The following is an 8,938-nucleotide window of genomic DNA, read 5'->3' on the forward strand; positions in this document are numbered from 1 at the left end:
TACCCCTAAATGTAATCTGCTTCCTTTCTCTTGTAGCTTTTAAAATTCTCTCCTTATTCTGTATGTTGGGCATCTTCATTATAATGTGTCTAGGTGTGGATCTCTTATGATTTTGCACATTCGGCGTCCTGTAGGCTTCTAGGATTTGGGATTCTGTCTCATTCTTCAAGTCTGGGAAGTTTTCTCGTATTATTTCATTGAATAGATTGCTCATTCCTTTGGTTTGGAGTTCTGTACCTTCCTGTATCCCAATGACTCTTAAGTTTGGTCTCTTAATGTTATCCCATATTTCTTGAATGTTCTGCTCATGGTTTCTTAACAGTCTTGTTGAGCTGTCTATGTTCTTTTCAAGTTGAAATACTTTGTCTTCATTGTCTGATGTTCTATCTTCTAAGTGTTCTACTCTGCTGGTAGTATTCTACATTGAGTTTTTAAGTTGGTTTATTGCTTCCTGCATTTATAGGATTTCTGTTTGTTTGTTTTTTATAACCTCTATCTCCCTGTATAGTTGATCCTTTGCTTCCTGGATTTGTTTGTGTAATTGACTGTCGAAGTGATCTTTCATTGTCTGATTTTGCTGTCTAATGTCTTCCTTGATACTCCAGATCATCTGAAGCATGTATATCCTGAATTCTTTATCTGACATTCCATCTGCTGCAGCTGTTACCTCTTCTAAAGTTGAGTTGACCTGCATTGCTTGTGGTCCTTTCTTTCCTTGTCTTTTCATACTGCTTGCGTTTCTTTCTGCTTGGTGAAACTGTTGTGTTTTTGAAATGTTTTTTCCCCTATATATTTATATTGCTCTTGTATAGTTGAAAAGTCTCCCTTGCAGCGTCAGGCGGCGGTCTGCCTACCTTGCAGGCGTGGGCGGCGGGTCTGCTCTGCCCCTCCTCCAATTGGTGTGAGGTGTATACCACACCCGCGGACCCCTGGGCCTGTTCTGCCAGTCGGTCGCAGGTCTGCCTACCTTGCAGGCGCGGGCGGAGGCTCTGCTCTGCCCTAACTCCAATTGGGGTGACGTGTCTACCACGCCGTCGGGTCGCTGGGCTTATTCCGGGTGCGGGAGGTGGCTCTGCTCTGCCCTTACTCCAATTGGGGTGTCGTGACTACCACGCCGGCAGGTCACTGGGCCTGTTCCGCCGGTCGGTTGCAGGTCTGCCTACCCTGCAGGCGCGGGCGGCAGCTCTGCTCTGTCCCCCTCCAATTGGTGTGACTTGTCTGCCACACCCGCGGACCGCTGGGCCTGTTCCGGGCACGGGCGGCGGCTCTGCTCTGCCCCTACTCCAATTGGGGTGACGTGTGTACCACGCCGGCAGGCTGCTGGGCCTGATCCGCCGGTCTGTCGCAGGTCTGCCTACCTTGCAGGTGCGGGCGGCGGCTCTGCCCTGCCCCTCCTACCACGCCCACAGACCACTGGGCCTGATCTGCAGGTTGGTCGCATGTCTGCCCACCTTGCGGGCGCGGGTGGAGGCTCCGCTCCGCCCCCTCGCCCCCTCAATTGGGGTCACGCGACCACCACGCCGAGAAGCCGCTGGGCCTGCTCTGGGCGCGGGCGGCGGCCCGGCTCCTCCCCTCTGGCTCCACGGCAAAGTGAGAGAGACTCGGGTGTCTGTGACTCACCCTCCCTACCAGGAGACCAACTGTTTCTGTTGCCGCTGGTATTGATGAAGTTCTCTCCTCCGCCGCTTTCTGATGACATCAGATCTCTGCCATGTTGGTATCCTATGCGAATGGCATCATTTCGTTCCCTTTGCTGGGTAACCAAAGCAATGGGTGAGTCCTGACTGGCCCTCACAGGCCCCGTCTCAGTCCTGTTGCCACTGCCCACGAAGGCTCGGTTGGTATTTACCTCCACAGTACTCAGCAGGACCTGGACCGAGAAGCAGTTTCCGTGGGCTCCTTAGCCCTGGGCCAGAGCAGTTCCGGGAGCAAGAACTCGGCCGCTCCATGCTCGGTGTATGCTCTGATAAGAGCAGGCTCCAAGAAGCAGTTTCCGTGGTCTCCTTAGCCCTGGGCCAGAGCAGTTCTGGGAGCCAGAACTCGGCCGCTCCATGCTCGGTGTATGATCTGATAAGAGCAGGCTCCAAGAAGCAGTTTCCACGGGTTATTTAGCACTGAGCCTGAGTAATCTGTCTGCAAGCTGCAGGCGAATGGCAGCCTGAAATTACCTGTTCTATGGCTGAATGAGCTGCGGTCAGTCTAAAACAGGGATGGTGATGTCCTCAATTATCTTAATCAACTAATCTCTGAAAGGAGAGAAATTCACCATCTGTAGTAAATTGCATGGTGTTCCTCCAAAAAATTATGTTCATGTTTAAACCCCTAGAACTTACAAATGTGACCTTATTTGAAAAAAGGGTGTTCACAGATAATTAAATATATTAAATTATATTAAATATATTAAATATATAATCTCAAAACAGATTAATTTATGACCTGACCTTGAGATCATCCCTGCATTATTCAGCTACTGACAAGGGGCCTTATAAAAGAAGACAGAGAGGAAGCAAAGGCCAGTGTGAAGACAAAGGCTGAAGCTTGGGCAATGTCGTGACAATACAGGGAATTTTTGGAAGCAGAAATAAGCCAGAAAGTATTTCCCCTAGAATTTTCAGAGGGAATACAGCCCTGCTTACATTCTGATTTTGGACCTTCAGAAAAGTGTAACAATAAATTTCTATCGTTAGGTCATAAAAATTTGTGGCAATTTTTAACAATATCCCTAGGGAACTAAAATACCATCTGAAGATATTTAACAAGGCAATACTCTGCCTTCTTGTTTTAACTCTCATACTATAAATAAGTGTCTTTTTGAGGCAAAACTAATACATGGTATTAGTTTTGGGGTGAGTAATACTGTGCTTTAAATTGATCCCCAAGTATAGGGCCTAAGTGCTGTCTAGTGTTCCTATGTGCAAGACAGTAACATGTCTTGCAGAGAAAATGTGTGTGTTAGATAATCTTTATTCATATATAAGTTGTAGTTATGTGGTATGAATACAATATTAGTGAATTAACAACTTGGTATATCCAGAAAAGGGCAGAGCAAATTTGTCACTCTGCATATCAGGCCTAGAAAGTGCAAGTAATATGTATAGTGTGTGACAAAGCTATGAAAAAGTGGTTAAATTTGTGAATTCATAAGCTAACAACTTTCTTATTTCTTTAACATCTTTAAAGAAATAATAATGGGTAGCATTGATTTGAGGGTGTAGACCTTATTTGAAAAAGCCAAGGAAATTCATGGTTCTTCTAATAAGGGTCAGGAAAAAAATATTAAGACCTTCTCCATTAGGGCTGGCAGGTACACCCATCAATAGTGTGGAAAATATCAGATTTGCAGGTGAGGCAGGTTCTGCAGATTAGGCAGCAGTGGGAGATTTTTTAAAATACCTGTTTAGTGTTATATAGGAAAAGGGTTACAATGAAGAGCTGTTTTCCAAAACTTATGGTAATTTTACAAGGATGCTGGCAAACAGACATGTACAATACAAATGACATTTTGATTAGTGAAAATGTAAATAGAGAGTCACAGGATTCTAACCTTGTATTCCTTTAGGAACAATAGTTTGATGTTCATTAATTCAGTGTTTACAGAAACTTTATAGAATACCACTACCCCAAATAATAAGAACTGACTGTATCTTACTAAAAACAGATCCACTAGAAGGGCATAGGAACTGAGTGTAACAGATAGGAAAATGATTTATTTTAAGCATAAGAAACTAGTAGCTCTCAGAAACTATTTCTCCTCCACTGAATGTGTAGCCCAGGAAGTGAATGATTAGCATAGATTTGGAATCTCTAAGTCTCAAAAATGTTAGAGGTATGGGAGAAAGCTAATGTTAAGATGGGATACTGCCAAGAGGAATCTATAGCTGAGGTAACAGCATGCCTTTCAGACAAGGATGCCATCTATCACTTCTTTTTATTATAGTACTAGAAGTTATTCTCATATAATAAAGGAAGGGAAAAAAGTATCAAGATTGGATGGAAAGTAATTACTGTCATTATTTGCAAGTGCCATATAAAACCCCAAGAGTTTCTAAATATAAAATATTAGAATACTAGATAAGTAAATATAAAGAATTTAAAAAATGATTCCACTAACAATTACATGGGAAAAGAACCAAATGCCTAGGAATAAATCCAACAAAGTTATAGAAGACCTCTATATGGAAAACAATAAAATACTGTTGAGAAAAATTAAATAAGACTCTAAAAGAAATGAAACCATTTTCATGCATTGAAAGACATGTAAAAATATTGATTCTTCTAGGTAGATTCTTTATGATCCTAATAAACTACTCCTTATATTTTTTAGGATTGGGTAGAACTTGACAGTTCATTTTAAAAGTTATATGTAAATGCAAAGGACCAAGAACAGTTGCAATACTTCTGAAACAGGAGAGAAGCTAGTATTAAGAGCTGATCTGGAGGGCGGGGGGCGCGCGCCGCTGCGGCACTGCGGGTCCTGGCGGCAGCTGGTGGAGGCGCGGCCTGTGCGCGCCTCCCGGGCGGATTCCGGCCCCGAGCGTGGGAGCGCGGCGGGGAGCGACGAGATTCCTCTCTGATTAAGCAGACAGTTGAGGATACAGGGTCTGAGAATGAATGTTCATCGTGGTGTGACGGCGACAGGTTGTTGCGTCCAGAGGCCAGCGTCCAGATGCAGCTCAGGAAAAAGAAACAAATAGCCTGGCTTCACCTGGTCTTCACAATCTTACTTATCCCCTAGGTCCCAGGAATGAAGACCTTTCACTTGATTATGCCTCTCAGCCAGCAAATCTTCCTTTTCCTCACATACTGCCGCTTCCCGAAGACATTAAAGGCTCTTGCTTCCAAAGTGGCAATAAACGGAACCATGAACCCTTTATTGCTCCAGAAAGATTTGGAAACAGCAGTATGGGCTTTGGCAGTAACCCTTATTCCCAGGCACCAGGAGAAAGTGACCCTTCTTGTAGATGGCACACGTTTTGTTGTGAATCCACAAATTTTCACTGCTCATCCGGATACCATGTTGGGAAGGATGTTTGGACCAGGAAGAGAGTACAACTTCACTCGGCCCAATGAGAAGGGAGAGTATGAGATTGCTGAAGGAATCAGTGCAACTGTATTTCACGCAGTACTGGATTTTTATAAAACTGGTATCATCAATTGTCCTGATGGCATCTCTATTCCAGACCTTAGAGATACATGCGATTATCTCTGTATTAACTTTGATTTCAACACTATTCGATGTCAAGATCTGAGTGCTTTGCTGCATGAACTGTCTAATGATGGTGCTCACAAGCAGTTTGATCACTACCTCGAAGAATTGATTCTGCCCATCATGGTGGGCTGTGCCAAGAAAGGGGAGCGGGAGTGCCACATTGTTGTGCTGACTGATGAAGATTCTGTGGACTGGGATGAGGACCACCCCCCACCCATGGGGGAAGAATATTCCCAAATTCTTTATAGCTCCAAGCTCTACAGATTCTTCAAATATATTGAGAATCGAGATGTTGCTAAGACAGTGTTGAAGGAACGGGGCCTGAAAAACATTCACATTGGGATTGAAGGGTACCCTACCTGTAAAGAAAAAATTAAGAGAAGACCTGGTGGTCGGTCTGAAGTTATCTGTAATTATGTGCAGCGCCCCTTTATACAGATGTCCTGGGAAAAGGAAGAAGGAAAGAGTCATGTGGATTTCCAGTGTGTTCGAAGCAAATCTCTCACTAATCTGGTAGCTGCTGGGGAGGATGTCTTGGAGGACCAGGAGATATTAATGCACCACCCACCCCAAGTGGATGAACTTGACGGGCTAAATGCCCCACTTTCTCAGATGGCTTCTAATGACTTTCAAGATTAGGGTCTGCTGTGAGCCCACCCCTCACCAGAGCTCTTCTCTGTCTGTAATGCCCTCAGCTAGGCCTCCCTGTCCTCCCCGTCATCTGTCTCATCCTGAGTAGGAGACATACTTCTCCCCCATTATTTCCTTTCCCCCATAATTAACGTGTCCTCTGCAGTAAGTCTGTGCTTCTGGCAAGGAATGAAGAAGCACGCTTTGGTAATTAGGCTACCAGTTTTGCAGCAGCCCTGGTAACTTGAAAAATTTTGGTCTGGTGCTGTTCACTGAGTTTCTGCACAACTGCAAAAGCAGGAAAGGAAGACAAGACCTGTTGCCTCATATTAAGCAAAGAAGTCCTCGTCCTTTGTGCTCTGTGGTTTTTGTTTTGTTTTATATTAGGTAAATTGCTTAGCAGCAAAGGGACCAAACCTAAAATGAGACAATCTCTTATCTTGTAAATATGGGCACTAGTGAGATGCTCACTAGAGGTTAATGAAATGCCATTCCTGGGGCCCTCTATACCCAGATTGCAACTAGGAAAGCTAGGCTCACTCAGAATGTCTAAAAGAAATTCTTAAGAGCTAAAGTTAATTTTTTTGTCTTACTAATGCAATGAACAATCCAAAGCCACACAAGACAGGTTCTTTGGCAGAAAGAATAATAATGACAGGGGTATGAGAAGACTTTTTAGCTTCAGCATTTATGAACCTAGATAAATGGATAATTCATTTGGAATGAAACTCAAAAATCAAGTAGAAGCTCGTCTCCAAATCAGGCCAGTCAGATTATCCTGGAGCGGATTCTATGTGAAGTCACAGGTCTTGGTGCCGTAGGGCAGCCCTTTGCTCTGGGTATGCCAGGGGAACCTGAGCTATGGCTTAAAGGCCTTCATGATGAGGCCAGAAATTTCTCTAAGTGCTCGGTATCTTGTGTGTGTGTGTGTGTGTGTGTGTGTGTGTGTGTGTGTGATACTGGGGACTGAACTCAGAGGCCCTCCACCACTAAGCTGTATCTCTAGTCCTTTCTTTTTAAGTTTTACTTTGAGACAAGGTCTCACTGAATTGCCGAAGCTGGCCATGAATTTGGAGTCCTCCTGCCTCAGCCTCCCAGGTCACTGGGATTATAGGCGTGTGCCTCTTCTCCCGGCAGTGCTCAGTATCATAATAGAAAGATTTATAAGAGCTCCAGAGAGAAGGCATTTGTGATAAAGCAGGTGGGAAAACTCACGTGCAGGATTTTCCAAATTTGTTCTTGTCCCATGGAATTTTGGTGTATCAGTAAAATTCAGTTTCTGAAATAGCCCGTTAGTTGCTCACACACTGGGTAAGAAAACGATACTAATGTTCCCAGTGGAAGGCAAGTCAGGCCTGGCTGCTTTGTTGGATTTCTCAGCTCTATTAACAGTGGATGGTGGTTGACAATGCAGATTGCTCTCCCCAGCCCCCACCTGCCTCTGGCACCCTGTGGCTAGTAACAGCAGGGCTGAATTCAAGAGTCCAGCACCAGCTGGAAGTGTTTGGGAATTATCTTCCATTTTCTGTTAGAAGTTGACTTTCCATTTCCCGCCCTGGGCATTTACCCATCACTTATTTTGCACAGGCAGGTTCCTTCAAGTTGTTTAAGGTAAGAACATGACTCGTTTTCTTAAATTCCATTCCCATGCAGCTCTATAGAGCAGGCTCCTCAATTCCATTTGACTACCCAAGTCACAGTCCTCCACACACCAAGTCGGGTGTTGAGCTCCCCTGTCTCCAGGATTGAAGAACAAGAATGTTCTGAGGCAACCAGCTTCATGGGGGAATGAGTGCTGTTTCTCACTTGGAAAAAGCAGTAGTGAGGGGTTAAACTGAGCTGTCCCTCACCTGGAGTTCTGATAACCATTGGTGTCTATTTTTGTAAGACGAATGGTCAGGGATAAGGGAAGGGTTAGGGTTCTTTGTAGCCAGGAATTAGTGTTTCTGTGAAACTAATTGGCTCATATTTGAAGTCACCTTACTGGCACCACATTCACATCCACTAGCAGCTGAGCATCTCAGGGAAGTGTTGAAGGGTGCTTCCCAGCAGATTTACATGCCATTACAAAGCAGATATGAATTTTCTGACATTTGTGTATTTGTGATGTAACTTCTCCTGTTACAGTTCTTGTGTTGTTATTTGAGTGTAAACACGCCCCAGCTAACACCTAATTAGTTCATGCTTAGGTGAAAAAGGTGATCAGAGTACAACATGTACTTGGTACTTTGCTCTGTGTTGTTCATTCCCTCAAGCTTTTGAGAGGCAGATCGCTCCACTCCCAGAATTGCAGGTTAACATGCATTTGGCCCCAACCAGTGGGGTTGAGGAAGTGGAAATCTGCGAGGATTAATCTGTTAGTGTCACCAGGTGGTGGTCACTAAGGGAAAAACTGGAACCACAGATCCCTGCTGGTAAAGGGGGAGGTTTTTTCCTGCATCCCTCCCAACTCCAACTTAGACCACAGCATCATTGTCATTTGGTGGCTCCCCTTAGCTGTGCCTGTCCCAGGGTTGGGACATTCCGCAACGGCAGGACTTCTCAGTCCTCTTGGGAACAAAGGCTGGGTTGCCATCATCCCCTTGAGTCAGTTACTGGCCAGTCAGGTAAGAGGTGTTTCTCCCTAATAGAAAAGGTGGAAGTTGGGTTTGGTGTCTTTTCTAAGTGCCTAAATAAGTAAGCCAGGCTGTTTATACAGAAAGATTTTCATAAGCAAAATGGTTTGACCCACAGTTTCAGAGCATCTCAGCAAGCCAAGGTGAACCTGGGTCTGAGTTTAGACTCCTGGGTTCGTGTCTGCATCATACCTTGTGTAGCTGGTGAGAAAGAGCCACTGAGGAGCTGGAGAGGGAGCCAAGAGCTGATGTTAAAATGTGTTAGAGGAGTTCTTGGTTTCTCCAAAATAGAAGAAAAGTGTTGAAGGAGTGACAGCAAAAAGGGTAAGGAAGACAAGTAGCTGGATTTATAGCACAGTATCCAGTGGCTAGAATTATTTAAAATTAAATCTCAAGAGGACAGCATGATATCTAATGAATTCAGGTCTATGAAAATACTGTGGATTAGGCCCAGGGGGAGAGAGATCTATTTTCAAATAGTGTA

The 8,938-nt window shown here is 44.5% G+C and overlaps 1 pseudogene; it reads left to right on the forward strand.

Annotated features, from left to right (window-relative positions):
• The first annotated feature begins 4,482 nt into the window (after nt 1-4,482).
• LOC114080550 (BTB/POZ domain-containing protein KCTD20 pseudogene) lies at nt 4,483-5,848 on the forward strand (annotated as a pseudogene).
• The last annotated feature ends 3,090 nt before the right edge of the window (nt 5,849-8,938 follow it).

This window comes from Marmota flaviventris, chromosome 6 (genome assembly GCF_047511675.1).
Source record: "Marmota flaviventris isolate mMarFla1 chromosome 6, mMarFla1.hap1, whole genome shotgun sequence".
Classification (NCBI taxonomy): Eukaryota; Metazoa; Chordata; class Mammalia; order Rodentia; family Sciuridae; genus Marmota; species Marmota flaviventris.